Source organism: Prionailurus viverrinus, chromosome X (assembly GCF_022837055.1).
Source record: "Prionailurus viverrinus isolate Anna chromosome X, UM_Priviv_1.0, whole genome shotgun sequence".
Taxonomy (NCBI): Eukaryota; Metazoa; Chordata; class Mammalia; order Carnivora; family Felidae; genus Prionailurus; species Prionailurus viverrinus.
The window spans coordinates 58111879-58130219 of record NC_062579.1 but is presented as its reverse complement, the minus strand read 5'-3'; positions in this window follow the sequence as shown (position 1 = coordinate 58130219).

Sequence of the window (18341 nt, the reverse complement as noted above, 5' to 3'; positions counted from 1 at the left end):
TCAAATTTTAAAGTGTAGAATTAATGAGGTTTTAAAAATAGATACACCTTTGTAATAACCAACCTAATTAAGGTATACAACAATTTTATCACTTCATTAACTTTCATCATAGATTTTTCCAGTCAGTCTCCAGACCCCCAGAGGCAATCATCATCCTACTTTTTACACCATAGATAAGTTTTTAGTGTTCTAGGACTTAAAAATGGAAATAAATACAATGTGTTCTTTTGTAATTGGTTTCATTGATTCAAAAAATATTCATTTATATTTTTGTTATTATGTATTTTGGTTGTGAATTAATTTTCACTGATGAGTAGTATTCTATTTTATGGACACATTACAATTTATTTATCTTTTCATGTGTTTAAAGACATAGTGATTGTTTCTAGTCTTTAGCTACTGTGAATAACACTGCCTTGGGCATTATTATACAAAATTTTGTGAGCTTATCTTTCCATTTCTCTTCAATGAATGAGTGGATCATAAGGTACAAGTAGATATACAGATATAGATGATATATAGATGATATAAATAAATATATACACATAGATACAGCTATACATATAGATATCCAAACTGTTTTCCAAAGTGGTACTTTCATTTTACACTCCCACAAGCATTGTAGGAGCATTCCAGTTGCTCCACATCCTTACTAACATTTCGTGTTATCAGTCTTTTTAACTCTAGCCATTATAGCTTGTTTGAAGTGCTATTATTTTTGTCTGTTGAGAATTTCTCACGTGCTAATTAGTCAAAATATTTACTTTTGTAAAGTTTTTATTCAAGTCCTGTCCATTTTAATTGGTCAGCCATTTTTAAAAATTAATGAATAGTAAGAGATCTTTATATAGTCTGGTTTAGAGTCCTTTGATATGTACTTTGCAAATATTTTCTCCCAGTCTATGGCTAGTGTTTTCATTTAATTAATGGTAACTCTTGAAGAGAAATGTTTTTAATTTTGATGAAATAACATTAAACATTTTTTTCTTATATACTTCATGTTTTTTTATGCTTGTATGTATCTTTGCCTATTTTGGGGGGAAGTTTGGGAAGACGATGGAGTAAGAGGACCTTGAACTCACCCCATACCACATTTACAACTATATACAATCCACATCCAAGTCAATTAACCAGCAGAGCAAACCAAAGACTGGCAGAACAAACTCTAAAACTAAATATAGGGAATAAGCTGCACATGAAGTGTTAGGAAGGTCAGAAAGTTGGAGGGAGGCTGTCTTCAGAAAAATGAGACATTGCATGAAGGAGCTCACACAGGGAAGACTAATCCCCATAAAAACTGGCTTTAAAAACAAGAAAGGCTGAATTCCATGAGTTTTTAAAACCAGTGGGCCTTGGGGCCTGGAACTTTAAGAGACAGCTAACTCAGCACTGAATGAGTCCTGAGGTCAAAGGATAGCTGGATTGCTGCCCTTAAAGAGATAGCAGCTTGCATGGAGAAGCAAGATAAAAACAGCACTTTACACAATGCCAAGGAGCAAACAGGAAACATATCTGTTCATACCAATTTTAAGTGTGCTGGGGGGACTTTGAAAAGGAGGAACATGGCAGGTGCCACTTTCCAAGTGCATAAACCCAGAGCCACCTGTAGGAGATAAGGTTGCATGGACACCTCTTGTAGCCTTGGCACAAGGCTGAGGGTAAATTTTGTTAAAGCTGCCCACATGCCCACACAAACGCTGGGTGCACAGCTATGTTTGCATGCAGAGCCCAGCTGCCACACTATTCCCATATGCACACCCCTAGCCACAATTACATGATGAGCCTAGGTGTGTGCACTCATCATCGCAATTTGTGCCCAGCCCCAGGCCACCACAGTGGTTTAGAGAATGTAGCACAGGATTTATATCAGACAAACTAGATATTAAAACAAAGACTATAACAAGAGATGTAAAAGAACACTATATCACAATAAAGGGGTTTATCCAACAAGATCTAAAAATTATAAATATTTATGCATCCAACATGGAATCACCCAAATATATAAAACAACTAGTAATAAACATAAAGAAACCCATAGGTAATAATACAATAATAGTAAAGGACTTTAACACTCCACCTACAGCAACGGACAGATTATCTAAGCATAAAATCGAGAAGGATACCATAGCTTTGAATGACACACTGGACCAGATGGACTTAACAGATATACTCAGAACATTCATCCTAAAGCAGCAAAATAAACATTTTTTTGAGACCACATGGGACATTATCCAGAATAGATCACATACTGGGTGACAAATCAACCCTAAACAAGTACAAAAAGTTTGACATCATACCACACATACTTTCCAACCACAAAGCTATGAAACTTAAAGTCAACCACAAGAAAAAGTTTGGCAAGACAATAAATACACGGAGACTAAATAACATCCTACTTAAGAATGAATGGGTCAACAAGGAAATTAATGAAGAAATTTTAAAAATACATGGGATGAGAGAGAGAGAAGATGATGGCATAGGAGGATGCTGGTATCACCTGCTGATCACTTATATTCCACCCACATCTGCCTAAATAACCCAGAAAACCACCAGAAGACTAGCAGAACAGACTCTCTGGAGCCAAGCATAGACAAGAGGCCCACGGAAGAGGGAAGGAAGGGCGGAGAGGCGGTACATGCTACATAGACTGGCTGGAGGGAGCCAGGGCAGTGGAAGGGCAGCCCGCCCAGGCAAGGCAGAGCCCCAAGTCTGGATTGCAAAAGTGGAGGGGCCAGACACTGTGAATTCTGACAGCCAGCAGGACTTAACATCTGGAATGTTAAAAGTCAACAGCTCTGCTCTTGGAGAGTGGGGAGGGTGAGAGGACACAAGGAGGGACAATTGTTGAGCCCCAGGACACAGAGCTCAGCTCACCAGGGGAACAAAGGTGCTGGCAAGTGCTGTCTCCCTCTCCAATCCCCCAGCCGAAATTCAAAGGGAACCAGTTCCCATCAATGAACTTGTTTACCCCATGCAAACACCCAAGTCTATGCTTCTGTGGATACATCCCTCCAACAGGTTTGCTTCCCTCCCAGTGCTGCAGGGTCCCTCCTGCAGGGGACCACCCACAGCAAAGCAAGCTAACCCTGCTGCTCCCACCCATGTGCACCTTGCAGATCCACCCTGGTTAATATGCCAGATCCCATCGAAGCAGCACAACAAGCCTGGCAATGTGCAAATAGCCCAGACAGGGGCCACACCACTCCACAATGAGTCTTGCCCTTGGGAGAGAGGGAAGATAAAGTACACACCAGTCTGACTGTGGCCCCGCTGTGGGCTGGGAGCAGACATTGGGTCTGACTATGGCCCCACCCACCAACACAAGTTACTCTGGACAGTACAGGGGAAGTGTCCTGTAGTTTGGAGCACCCCAGGGAATACCCAAAATGATGAAACAGAAGAATTATCCTCAAAAGAAACTCCAGGAAGTAGCGACAGCTAACTAATTGATCCAAAACAATTTAAACAATAAAACAGAATAAGAATTTAGAATTATAGTCATAAAACTAATCGCTGGGCTTGATAAAAGTATACAGGACAGCAGAGAATCTATTGCTACAGAGATCAGGGGACTAAGGAACTAATGAGGAGATAAAAACTGCTATAAATGAGGTACAAAATAAAATGGAGGTGACCACAGCACGGATTGAAGAGGCAGAGGAGAGAATAGGTGAATTGGAAGATAAAATTATGGAAAAAGAAGAAACTGAGAAAAAGAGAGATAAAAAAAATCAGGAGTATGAGGGGAGAATTAGAGAATTAAGTGATGCAATCAAATGAAACAATATCCGTATAATGGGAATTCCAGAAGAGGAAGAGAGAGAAAAAGGGGCTGAAGGTGTACTTGAACAAATCATAGCTGAGAACTTCCCTGATCTGGGGAAGGAAAAAGGCATTGAAATTCAAGAGGCACAGAGAACACTTGAATCAATCTTCTGCACGACATACCATAGTGAAACTGGCAAAATACAAGGATAAAGAAAGAATTCTGAAAGCAGCTAGGGATAAACAGGCTCTAACCTACAAAGGGAGACCGATAAGACTAGTGGCAGCCCTATCTACTGAAACTTGCCAGGCCAGAAAGGAATGGCAGGAAATCTTCAATGTGATGAACATAAAAAAATATGAAGCCAAGAATCCTTTATCCAGCAAGTCTGTCATTCAGAATAGAAGGAGAGATAAATGTTTTCCCAAACAAACAAAAACTGAAGGAATTCACAACTAAACCAGCCTTACAAGAGATCCTAAAGGGGGACTCTGAGAGTGAAATGTTGCAAGGACCACAAAGTACCAGAGACATCACTACAAGCATGAAACCTTCAGAAATCACAATACCTCTAAACCCATAGGTTTCAATAATAACACTGAATGTAAATGGACTAAATGCTCCAACCAAAACACATAAGGGTATCAGAATGGATAAAAATACTAGACCCATCTATTTTCTGTCTACAATAGACTCATTTTAGAACTGAAGACACCTTAAAATTGAAAGTGAGGGGATGGAGAACTATCTATCATGCTACTGGAAGTCAAAAGACAGCTGGAGTAGCCATACTTATATCAGAAAAACTAGACTCTAAATTAAAGGCTGTAACAAGAGAAGAAGAAGGGCATTATATAATAATTAAAGGGACTATCTATCAGGAAGAGCTAACAATTATAAGTGTCTATGCACCGAATACGGGAGTCCCCAAACATATAAAACAGTTAATCACAAACATAAGCAACCTTATTGATAAGAATGTGGGAATGGGGAATTTAATACTGTACTTAAAGCAATGGATAGATCATCTAGACACATATCAATAAAGAAACAAGGGCTCTGAATGATACATTGGGTCAGATGGACTTGATAGATATATTTAGAACTCTGCACCCTAAAGCAACAGAATATACTTTTCGAGTGCACATGGAACATTCTCCAAGATAGATCACATACTGGGTCGCAAAATAGCCCTTAATAAGTATAAAATAATTGAGATCATACCATGCACGCTTTCACACAACAATGCTATGAAACTTGAAATCAACCACAGGAAAAAGTCTGGAAAACCTCCAAAAGCAGGGAGGATAAAGAATACCCTACTAAACAATGAATGGGTCAACGAGGCAATTAGGGAAGAAATTTAAAAATATATGGAAACAAATGAAAATGAAAATACAACAATCCATATGCTTTGGGATTCAGCAAAGAGTGTCCTGAGAGGAAAATACATTGCAATCCAGGCCTATCTCAAGAAACAAGAAAAATTCCAAATACAAAATTTAACTACACCTAAAGGACATAGAAGCAGAGCAGCAAAGACATTCCAAACCCAGAAGAAGAGAAATAATAAAGATCAGAGCAGAAAGAAACAATATAGAATCTAAAAAAAAAAGCAGAGCAGATCAATGAAACAAAGAGTTGGTTTAAAAATTGATAAACCTCTAGCCAGGCTTCTCAAAAAGAAGAGGGAGATGACCCAAATAGATAAAATCATGAATAAATGGAATTATTATGAACAATCTCTCAGAAATACAAGCAATTATCAGGGAATACTATAAAAAATTATACGCCAACAAACTGGACAACCTGGAAGATATGGACAAATTCCTAAGCACACACACACTTCCAAAACTCAAACAGGAAGAAATAGAAAACTTGAACAGACCCATAACCAGCGAAGAAATTGAATCAGTTATCAAAAATCGCCCAACAAATAAGAGTCCAGGACCAGATAGTTTCCCTGGGGAATTCTACCAGACATTTAAAACAGAGATTATACCTATCCTTCTCAAGATGTTCCAAAAAATAGAAAGGGAAGGAAAACTTCCAGACTCATTCTATGAAGCCAGCATTACTTTGATTCCTAAACCAGACAGAGACCCAACAAAAAAAAGAGAACTACAGTCCAATATCCCTGATGAATATGGAAGCAAAACTTCTCAACAAGATACTAGCAAATCGAATTCAACAGCATATAAAAAGAATTATTCACCATGATCAAGGAGGACTCATTCCTGGGCTGCAGCGCTGGTTCAACATTCGCAAATCAATCAATGTAATACATCACATTAATAAAAGAAAAGAAAAGGACCATATGATCCTGTCAATCAATGCAGAAAAAGCATTTGACAAAATTCAGTATCTTTCTTAATAAAAACCCTCAAGAAGGGCAGGATAGAAGGAACATACTTAAACATCATAAAAGCCATTTATGAAAAGCCCACAGCTAACATTATCCTCAATGGGGAAAAACTGAGAGGTATCCCCCTGAGATCAGGAACATGACAAGGATGTCCACTGTTGTCGCTGTTGTTTAACATAGTGTTGGAAGTTTTAGCATCAGCAATCAGACAACAAAATGAAATCAAAGGCATCAAAATTGGCACAGGTGAAGTCAAGCTTTCACTTTGTGCAGATGACACGATATTATACATGGAAAACCCAATAGACTTCACCAAAAGTCTACTAAAACTGATACATGAATTCAGCAATTTGCAGGATACAAAATCAATGTACAGAAATCAGTTGCATGCTTATACACTAATAATGAAGCAACAGAAAGACAAATAAAGAAACTGATCCCATTCACAATTGCACCAAGAAGCATAAAATACCTAGGAAATAAACCTAACCAAAGATGTAAAAGATCTGTATGCTGAAAACTATAGAACGCTTATGAAGGAAATTGAAAAAGATATAAAGAAATGGAAAAACATTCCGTGCTCATGGATTGGAAGAGTAAATATTGTTAAAATGTGTACACTTCCCAATGTAATCTACACATTCAATGCAATCCCAATCAAAGTTGCACCAGCATTCTTTTGAAGCTAGAACACGCAATCTGAAAATTTGTATGGAACCACAAAAGACCCCGAATAGCCAAAGTAATTTTGAAGAAGAGACCAAAGCAGGAGGCATTACAATCCCAGACTTTAGCCTCTACTCCAAAGCTGTAATCATCAAGACAGCATGATATTGGTACAAAAACAGACACATAGACAATGGAATAGAATAGAGACTCCAGAATTGGACCCACACAAATATGGCCAACTAATCTTTGACAAAGCACGAAGGAATATCTAATGGAAAGAAGACAGTCTCTTTAACAAATGGTTAAGCAACATGCAGAAGGATGAATCTAGACCACTTTCTTACACAATTCACAAAAATAAATTCAAAATGGACAAAGGACCTGAATGTGAGAAAGGAAACCACCAAAACCCTAGAGGAGAAAGCAGTTAAAAACCTCTCTAACCTCAGCCGCAGCAATTTCTTACTTGACACTTCCCCACAAGCAAGGGAATTAAAAGCAAAAATGAACTATTGGGACCTCATGAAGATAAAAAGCTTTTGCACTGCAAAGGAAACAATCTACAAAATAAAGGCAATTAAGAATTGAGAAAAGATATTTGCAAATGACATATCAGACAAAGGGCTAGTATCCAAAATCTATAAAGAACTCACCAAACTCCACACCCAAAAAACAAATAATCCAGTGAAAAAATGGGCAGAAGACATGAATGGACACTTCTCTAAAGAAGACATCCAGATGGCCAACAGGCACATGAAAAGATCCTCGGCGTCGTTCCTCACCAGGGAAATACAAATCAAAACCACACTGAAATACCACCTCACAGCAGTCAGAGTGGCTAAAATGAACAAATCAGGAGACTATGGATGCTGAGAAGGATGTGGAGAAATGGGAAATCTCTTGCACTGTTGGTGAGAATGCAAACTATTGCAGATGCTGGAAAACAGTGTGGAGTTTCCTCAAAAAATCAAAAATAGATCTACTCTATGATCCAGAAATAGCACTGCTAGGAATATACCCAAGGGATACAGGAGTGCTGATGCATAGGGGCACTTGCACCCCAATGTTTATAGCAGCACTCTCAACAATAGCCAAATTATGGGAAGAGCCTAAATGTCCATCAAATGGTGAATGGATAAAGAAATTGTGGTTTATAGACACAATGAAATACTATGAGGCAATGAGAAAGAATGAAATATGGCCTTTTGTAGCAACATGGATGGAACTGGAGAGTGTTATGCTAAGTGAAATAAGTCATACAGAGAAAGAAAGATACCATATGTTTTCACTCCTATGTGGATCCTGAGAAACTTAACAGAAGACCATGGGGGAGGGGAAGGAAAAAAAAAAGTTAGAGAGGGAGGGAGCCAAAACATAAGAGAGTCTTAAAAACTGAGAACAAACTGAGGGTTGATGGAGGGTTAGAGGGAGGGAAGGGTGGGTCATGGGTATTGAGGAGGGCATCTGTTGGGATGAGCACTAGGTGTTGTATGGAAACCAATTGGATAATAAATTTCGTATTTAAAAAAAATTAAAAATACAAAAAATTAAAAAAAGAATATAAAAATAAAAATACATAGAAACAAACATGTTCCAAATCTTTGAGATGCAGCAGAAGTAGGGAAGTATATAGCAAAACAGGCCCACCTACAGAAGCAAGAAAAGTCTCAAATACACAACCTAACCTAAAGATGCTAGAAAAAGAACAACAAATGAAGCATAAAGTAGAAGGAGGGAAATAATAAATATTAGAGCATAAATAAATGATATATAAACAAATAAAAAGCACAGAACAGATCAATGAAACAAGGGGCTGATTTTTTGAAAGAATTAATAACATTTTTAAACCCTTAGCCAGACTTATTTAAAAGAAAAGATAAGGGTTCCACATAGATAAAATCATGGATAAAAGCCGAGAGATTACAGACAACACCACAGAAATGGACACAATTACTAGAAAATATTATTAAAAATTAGATCTCAGCCTATTCGGGAAACTGAAGGATATTCATGAATTCTTAGAAATATACAAACTATCAGAACTGAAACAGGAAGAAATAGAAAAACTTGAGTAGACTGAAAGACAGCAAAGACATTTAATATGCAATCAAAAATCTCCAAACAAACAAAGTCCAGGGCCAGATGGCTTCACAACAGAATTCTATCAAATATTTAAAGAGGAGTTAATACATATTCTTCTCAAACTATTCCAAATAGTTGAAATGGAAGGGAAATTTCCAAACTCATTCTGAGATGCCACCATAATTGTGTTTTCACAAAGACTTGACTAAAAAGGACAATTACAGGCCAATATACCTGATGAACATGGAGGCAAAAATTCTCAAAAAAATATTATCAAATTGAATCCAACAGTACATTTTGAAAGAATCATTCACCATAATCAATTTGAATTTATTCCTGGGCTACAAAGTTGGTTCTGTATTCACAAACCAAACAACGTGATACACCACATTAGTAAAAGAAAGAATAAGGACCATATGATCTCAATAGTTGCAGAAACAACATTTGACAAAGTACATCATCAATTCTTGATTAAAATCCTCAACAAAGTAGGGATACAGGGAATTTACATTAACATCATAAACACCACATATGAAAGACCAACAGATAATATAATCCTCAATGAAGAACAACTGAAAGCTCTTCCTCTCTCACCATTGGGATGTCCACTATCACCATTGTTTCTAAACATAGTACTCGAAGTCCTTGTCTCAGTAGTCAGGCAACAAAAAGAAATAAAAGACATTCAAGTCATTAATTAAATATTCAAACTTTTACTATTCAGTGATGTTATGATATTGTATGTGAATACCTGAAAGGACTCCACCAAAAAATTACTAGAACTGATACACGAATTCAGCGAAGTGGTGGAATATAAAATCAATGTACAGAAATCTGTTGTATTTCTATATACCAATAATAAAGCAGCAGAAAGAGAAATCAAGGAATCAATCCATTTACAATTGCACAAAAAATTGTTAGATACCTATGAATAAACCTAACCAAAGAAGTAAAATATATCTACTCTAAAAACTATAGAACACTGATGAAAGAAATTGAAGATGACACAAAGAAATGGAAAAATATCCCATGCTCATGTATTAGAAAAAACAAACTTTGTTAAATGTCTATACTATGCAAAGCCATCTAGACACTTAATGTAATTCCTTTCAAAATACCACCAGTATTCTTCACAGAGCTAGAATAAAGAATCCTAAAATTTGCACGGTACCACACAACATCCAGAATAGCCAAAGCAACCTTGAAAAAGAAATGCAAATCTGGAGGCATCACAATTCCAGACTTCAAGCTATATGCCAAAGTTTTAGAGATCAAGACAGTATAATATTGGCAGAAAAGAGATACATAAATCAATGGAACAGAATAGAAAACCCAGAAATGGACCCACAACTCTATGGTCAATTAATCTTCAAAAAGCAGGAAAGAATATCCAATGGGCAAAAGACAGTATCTTCAACAAATGGTGTTGGGAAACCCAGACAGTAACATGCAAAAAGAATGAAAGTGGATCACTTTATTACACCATACACAAAAATAAATTCAAAATCAATGAAAGACTTAAATGTGAGACAAGAAATCATTAAAATCCTAGAGGAGACATAGCAGCAACCCCTTTGAACTCAGCTGTAGCGACCAACTTCTTACTAAAAAATTCTCAGGAGGCAAGGGAAACAAAAGAAAAAAATGAACTATTGGGACTTCATCAAGATAAATAGCTTCTACACAGCGAATGATACAGTCAACATATTAAATGGTAACCTTTGGAAAGGGAGACAATATTTGCAAATAACATATTGGATAAAGGGTTAGTATCCAAAACCCATAAATAACTCATCAAATCCAACACACCAAAACATATATAATCCAGTTAAGAATAGATATTTTTCCAAAGAAGACATAACAGACACATGAAAAGATGCTCAACATCACCCATCATTAGAGAAATAGAAATCAAAACCACAATGAGATATCACCTCAAGCCTATCAGAATGGCTAAAATTAACAACACAGGACACTACATGCGTTAGTGAGGATGCTGAGAAAAGTGAACACTCTTACACTGTTGGTGGGAATGCGAACTGGTGCAGCCATTCTGGAAAACAGTATGGAGGTTTCTGAAAAAGTTAAAAATAGAATCTCCCTACAAACCACCAATTGCACTACTAGGTACTTAGCCAAAGGATACAAAAGTACTGATTCAAAAGGACACATGCATCCTGATGTTTATAGCAGCATTATCAACAATTGCCAAATTATGGAAAGAGCGCAAATGTCCATTGACTGATGAATGGATAAAGAAATTGTGATATATATGTGACATATATAAATTCATTCATCAAAAAGAATGAAATATGCCATTTGCAATGATGTGGATATAGGTAGAACGTATTATGCTACATGAAATAAGTCAGTCAGAGAAAGAGAAATATCATTAGGTTTCACTCATATGTGGAACTTAAGAAACAAAAGAGATGAACATGGGGGGAAAAGAGTCAGGCAAACCATAAAACAGACTCTTAGATATAGAGAACAAACAGATTCATTGGAGGGTGTGTGTGTGTGTGGGGGGGTGAGATGGGCTAATGTATGGTGAGTATTAAGAAGAGCACTTGTTGTGACACTTGGTGTTGTATGTAAGTGATGAATCACAAAATTCTACTACTTAAACTTATATTGCACTCTGTGTTAACAAGGTGGAATTTAAATAAAAACTTGAAAAAAAACAAGGAGAAAATTAAAATATTCTCAGATTTTAAAAAAATCTGAAGGAATTCATTACCATTAAACATGCCCTACAAAAAAAATGCTAAATGCTAAAGGGGTTTATTTAAGTTGAAATGAAAGGACACAAAACAATAACCTGAAATGATACAAAAATATAAATTTGTATGGTAAAGTTAATTGAATAGACTTGATAAGGTTGATGATAGGGGAGGATATACATGTGTGGTGACAGAGGCTATTGGGTGAATCTCTATACCGTCTGCTCAGTTTTACTGTGATCCTAAAACTTCTCTAAAAAATCTATTGTATATAACATTGTTGGAGAAGTAGAGAAATTGGAACCCTGAGCATTGCTGGTGAGAGTGTAAAGTGATACAGTTGCTATGAAAAACAGTATGGTGGATACTCAAAAAAATTAAACAGCACTAACATATAATCCAGGAATTCTACTTCTGAGTATATACCCCAAAGAATTGGAAGTAAGGTCTTGGGCATATATTTGTACACAAATATTTTCAGAGTTTTATTCACATTATGCAAAAGGTAGAAGCAACCCAATTGTCCATCAATAAATGCACGGCATACAAAATTGCAATTTCCTAAGATGAAAAAGTTAGTGAAGATGGATCGTGATGTTCGTAAAACAATGTAAATGTACTTAAAACCTCTGAACTGTTTACTTAAACATATTTAAAGCTATAAATTTTATTATATGTATTTTACCACAATTTTTAAAAAAGAATAAAGCTATGCCATTTATGTACAGGTTTTTGAATAAGCATGTTTTTATTGTTTTCTTTATTTTTTATTGAGATGTTATTAACATATAGTGTTATATTAGCTTCAAGAGTACAATAAATGATTAAACAATTCTATACATTACTCAGTGTACATCACAATAAGTGGACTATTAATCCCTTTTATCTATTTTACCAATACTCCTCGCCCCTTTGTCAGTCACCAGTTTGTTATCTATTTAAGTGTCTAAGATTTTTTGGTTTGTCTCTTTTTATGCTTTGTTTTGATTCTTAAATTCCACATATGAGTGAAATTATATAGCATTTGTCTTTCTGTATCTGACTGGTTTAACTTGCAATTATACCTTCTAGGATCTATCCATGATGTTGCACATGTCAGGATTTCATTCTTTTTTTATGAGTAAGTAATATTAGTTTGTGTGTGTGTGTGTGTGCATAATTTTTAAATCAATTTATGTATGTATGGACACAGGTTGCTTGGCTATTGTGAAAAATGGTGCAATAAACATAGGGGTACATATATCTTTTAAAATCAGTGTTTTCATTTTCTCTGGGTAAATACCCAGTAGTGGAATTACTGAATCATGTGATATTTCTATTTTTATTCTTTTGAGGAAGTTCCATAGTGTTCTCCACAGTGGCTGCACCAATTTGTAATCCCTACTGAAATACCAACAGCACTTTTTACACAACTGGAATGAATAATCCTAAAATATGCATAAAACCACAAAAGATCTCAAATAGGCAAAGCAATTTTGACAAAGAACAAAGCTGGAGGTATTACCATCCCAGATTTTAAGATGTAATACAAAGCTTTAGTAATCAAAAGAGTATGGCCTGATTCAAAGTAGACACATAGGTCAATGAAAGAGAATATAGAAGCCAGAAGTAAACCCATGCTTATATAGTTAATTAAGGTATGATGAAGGAACCAGGAATATACAATGGGGAAAAACAGTCTCTTCAACAAATGGTGTTGGAAAACTGTACAGTTACATGTAAAAGCATAAAACTAGGCCACTTTCTAATGCCATCCACAAAAATAAACTCAAAATGAATTAAAGACCTAAATGTGAGACTTAAAACGATAAGATTCTTAGAAGAAAAAATATGCAGGGGCGCCTGGGTGGCGCAGTCGGTTAAGCGTCCGACTTCAGCCAGGTCACGATCTCGCGGTCCGTGAGTTCGAGCCCCGCGTCAGGCTCTGGGCTGATGGCTCAGGGCCTGGAGCCTGTTTCCGATTCTGTGTCTCCCTCTCTCTCTGTCCCTCCCTCCCCCGTTCATGCTCTGTCTCTCTCTGTCCCAAAAATAAATAAACGTTGAAAAAAAAAAAAAATTTAAAAAAAAAAAAAGAAGAAAAAATATGCAGTAAATAGTTTGACATCACTCGTAACAGCATTTTTATAAATATGTCTCATGACACAAGGGAAACAAAAGTAAAAATACACTTTGGGACTATATCAAAATAAAAAGCTTCTGTTCAGCAAAGGAAAAAAAACAACAATACTAAAAGACAACCTACTGAATGGGAGAAAATATTTGTAATTGACATATCTGTTAAAGGGTAAGTATGCAAAATATATAAAAACTTATACAACTCAACATCCTAAAAAAAAAATAAACCAATTTAAAAATGGGCAGAAGACATGAACAGACATTTCTCCAAATAAGACATACATATGGCCAACAAATACACGAGAATATGCTCAACATCACTTATCATCAGAGAAATGCAAATAAAAACCACAATGAAATATCACCTCACACCTGTTAGCATGGCTAAAATAAAAAACTCAAGAAGCAACCAATGTTGGCAAGGATGTGGAGAAAAAGGAACCCTTATGCACTGCTTTTGACAATGGAAACTGGTGAAGCCACTGTGGAAGACAGTATGGAGTTTCCTCCAAAATTAAAAAAATATATCTACCCTACCTATTATCCAGTAATCACACTACTTAATATTTAGCCAAAGAATATGAAAACACTAATTCAAAGTGACATATGCACCTCTCTCTTTATTGTAGCATTATTTACAACAGCCCAGTTATGGAAGCAGCCTAAGTGTCCATGACAGATGAATGGATAAAGAAGATATGGTATATATATGGTATATATATGTGTATATATAGATATGGCATATATATGGTGTGTGTGTATATATATATGTACATATATATGATATATATATAATGGAATATTATTCATTCATAAAAATGAATGAAATCTTGCCATTGTCAACATCATGGATATATCTAGAGTATAATGCTAAGTGAAATCAGCCAGTCAGGGAAAGACAAATACCATACAATTTCACTGGTCTGTGGGATTTAAGAAACAAAACTAATGAACAAAGGTAAAAAAAAAAGATACAAACCCCAAAAAGACTCTTAAGTATGTAGAACAAACATAAGTGGGCGGGGGTTGGGTGAAATAGGTGAAGGGGATTAAAGGTACACTTATCTTGATGAGCAGTGAGTAATATATGGAGCTGTTTAATCACCATATTGTACACCTAAAACTAATATAACACAGCATGTTAACTACACTGCAATTAAAATTAAAAAAAAAAGAACTTATACAGCACAAAAAAACCCCAAAATAATATAAATAAAAGATGAGGAGAGAACCTGAATAGACATGTTTTTAAAACATATATCCAAATGGTCAACAGACACACAAAAGGATGTTCAACATCAATAATTATCAGGGAAGTGAAAATCAAAACCCCAGTGAGATACCACTTTACATCTGTCAGAATGGCTAGAATAAAAAATATGAGAAATAATAAGTGTTGACGAAATCGTGGAGAGAAAGGAACCCTCATGCACTGTTGATAGGACATGTTTTCATTTTTCTCAGATAAATGCCTGAGTCCAGTTCTGTGTTTTTATGACAATTGCATATTTATTTTTATAAGAAACTGTCAACGAATTTAAAGAGTGGATGTTGAATCTTACATTTCCACTAAATATAATTTAGTTATCCAGTTTTTCTGAATTCTTACCAGCATTTCCTGCTGTCATTATTTTTTACTTTAGCCATTCTGACAGATATGTAATATCACTTTGTGGTATTATTTTGCATTTCTCTAATGAGATATTTATCAAAAATTATTGATCAATAATTTTTATTGATTATTATTTTGTTGTCAAATCTAACGGCTCTTTGCCTAACACCAGTTACCAATTTTTTTCTTATTTTTTCCTAAAATTTTGATTATTTTTATGTATTACTTACAATTCTATTATCCACTTTGAGTTATGTTTAAATATACTCTAAGTTTTGGTTCTAAGTTTTTTTTTTCTTTTGCTCTGGATGCCCAATTCAGAGCCATGTGTTGAAAAGGCTATCCTTCTTCCATTGAAATGCTTTTTAATCTATGTCAAAATTCAATTGGCTGTTTCTTTCTGAGTCTATGACTGGGTGATTCTATTCTGTTCTATTGATCTATGTGGCTATTCCTCAATGAATACTACAGTGTCTTGGTTGCTGTAGCTATATTGTAAGCATTAATATAAGGTAGAGTGATTTCACACACTTCATTGTATTTTTTCAGATTGTTTTTATCAGAGTTTGTGCCATTTCATATAATTTTAGAATAATCCAGCCCATGTAAACAAAACAAAAAAGGGATGCCTGGGTGGCTCAGTCAGTAAGGGGTGTCTGACTCTTGGTTTCGGCACACATCCTGAACTGTTGGTTTCGGCATGGGTCCTGAACTTATAGTTCATGGGATTGCACCCCACATTGAGCTATGTGCTGACAGCATGAAGCCTGCTTGGGATTCTCTCTCTCCTTCTCTCTCTGCCCCTACCCTCATATTTTCTCTCTCTCAAAATAAATAAACTTAAAAAATTCAAAAAATTTCTGGGATTTTGATAGTAATTTAGGAGAATTGGCATCTTTACTACGTTGAGTATTCCAATCCATGAACATGCTGTATTTTTCCATACATATATTGGTCTTCATTGATTTATTTTGTTAGCATTTCGTCAGTTCCACTGCACAGAACCTATACATATTTTATTACATTTATACATAACTACTTAATTTTTTTACAGTTGAAAATGGTTTCATGATTTAATTTCAGCTTTCATGCATTACATTGTTAATATATAGAATATTATTGATTTTATATGCTGATTTTGTATTCTGCACCCTTGGGGGAACTCACTGAATAACTTAATACATGTTTTGGTATATTTCCTTGGATTTCTATGTAGGCAATAATGCCATCTGCAAATAGTGACAATTTTATGTCTTCTTTTGCAATTGCATTTATTTTTATTTATTTATTTATTTATTTATTTATTTATTTATTGCCTTATTGCAAGGGGCAGACCTCTCAGAATTATGTAAAATAAGGGTGGTTATAGGGAACATTTGTACTTTATTCCCATATTAATAGTCATCATTTTTCATCATTAAGTTTGATGTCACCTATACATTTTGTAGGTACCAGTTATCAAGTTAAGGATTCCTGCTCTTAAATTGCTGATTTTTTAAAATCGTGAATGCGTTGTATTTTGTAAAATTATTTTTTGCATCAATTGATACAATTATGTGATTATTCTTGCTGACTTTGTTAATATGGTCGATTACATTGATTGATTTTCAACTGCTGAGGCAACCTTACCTATCTGGAATAAATGTGTGTGTGTGTGTGTGTGTGTGTGTGTGTATTTAACATAACTTATTGTCAAATTGGTTTCCATACAACACCCAGTGCTCATCCAAACAAGTGCCCTCCTCACTGCTTGGAAGAAATATATTTAAGTTAAAGTTTTTATTTTCTTTGGGAAATATACACTAGTAGAAATACTGAATCGTAGGGTAGTTGTATTTTTAATTTTTTGAGGAATTTCCATACTGTTTTCCAGAGTGGCTGCATTCTCACAAACAGTACACAAAGGTTCCAAAACTTAAAAATATTTTAATAGTGGCAAAAATCATAACATGAGATTTACTGTTTTGAAAAGATTCTTAGGGGCGCCTGGGTGGCGCAGTCGGTTGAGCGTCTGACTTCAGCCAGGTCACGATCTCGCGGTCCGGGAGTTCGAGCCCCGCGTCGGGCTCTGGGCTGATGGCTCAGAGCCTGGAGCCTGTTTCCGATTCTGTGTCTCCCTCTCTCTCTGCCCCTCCCCCGTTCATGCTCTGTCTCTTTCTGTCCCAAAAATAAATAAACGTTCAAAAAAAAAATTAAAAAAAAAAAAGAAAAGATTCTTAATTGATCACAGTGTCTTTATTTTTTAAATACATTGTTGGTTTTGTTTTTGTAACATTTAATTGAAGATTTTTGGCCTGTAGTTTTCTTTTTCTTCTTTCTGGCTTTAGTATTAAAACTGTGTGAAATATGTGTCAATTCTACTTTAGATGTTTGGTTAATATCTGCAGTTATTTGGGATTGAGGATTCTTTATTGGGTGATTTAAATTATATTCACTTTTTCTAATGCTTTTAGGACTATTAAGGGTTCCTATTTCAACTTGGTTTATCTTTGATAGTTTGCCATTTTTTAGCAATTGCTTCATTTTTCCTAAGTTGTCAAATTTATGAGCATAAGATTTTCCAACCTGTTTTTACAAATCTTTGTGGACTGCAAAATAAACAGTGATACACCTAGTTTCACCTCTGATATAAATGATCTCACGTTTTACTCTTGGGAATTTTGTCAATCTTACTAGTGGTTTATTATTTTTTTTTCAAAAGCCATCTTTTCATTTTATTGATTTTTATGTTGTTTTCATACTTATTTTGGCTCTTATCTTTATTATTTCCTTCTTTTTTTTGCTGTGAGCTTATTTCACTTTTATTTTCCTGTTTCTTTATTGTAGAAACTTACATTTTTATTTGGTGCATATACTGTTATCAAAAGTAAAATTTTAGTGCTATAAATATTCCTTTCAGCACTGCTTAAGTTGAATTACATGCTTTGAAAATAGTGTTATATATAACATTAATTTAATCTTTCCTAAGTGTGCGTTTCAGTGACATTGAAGTGATGAAATAGTTTGATG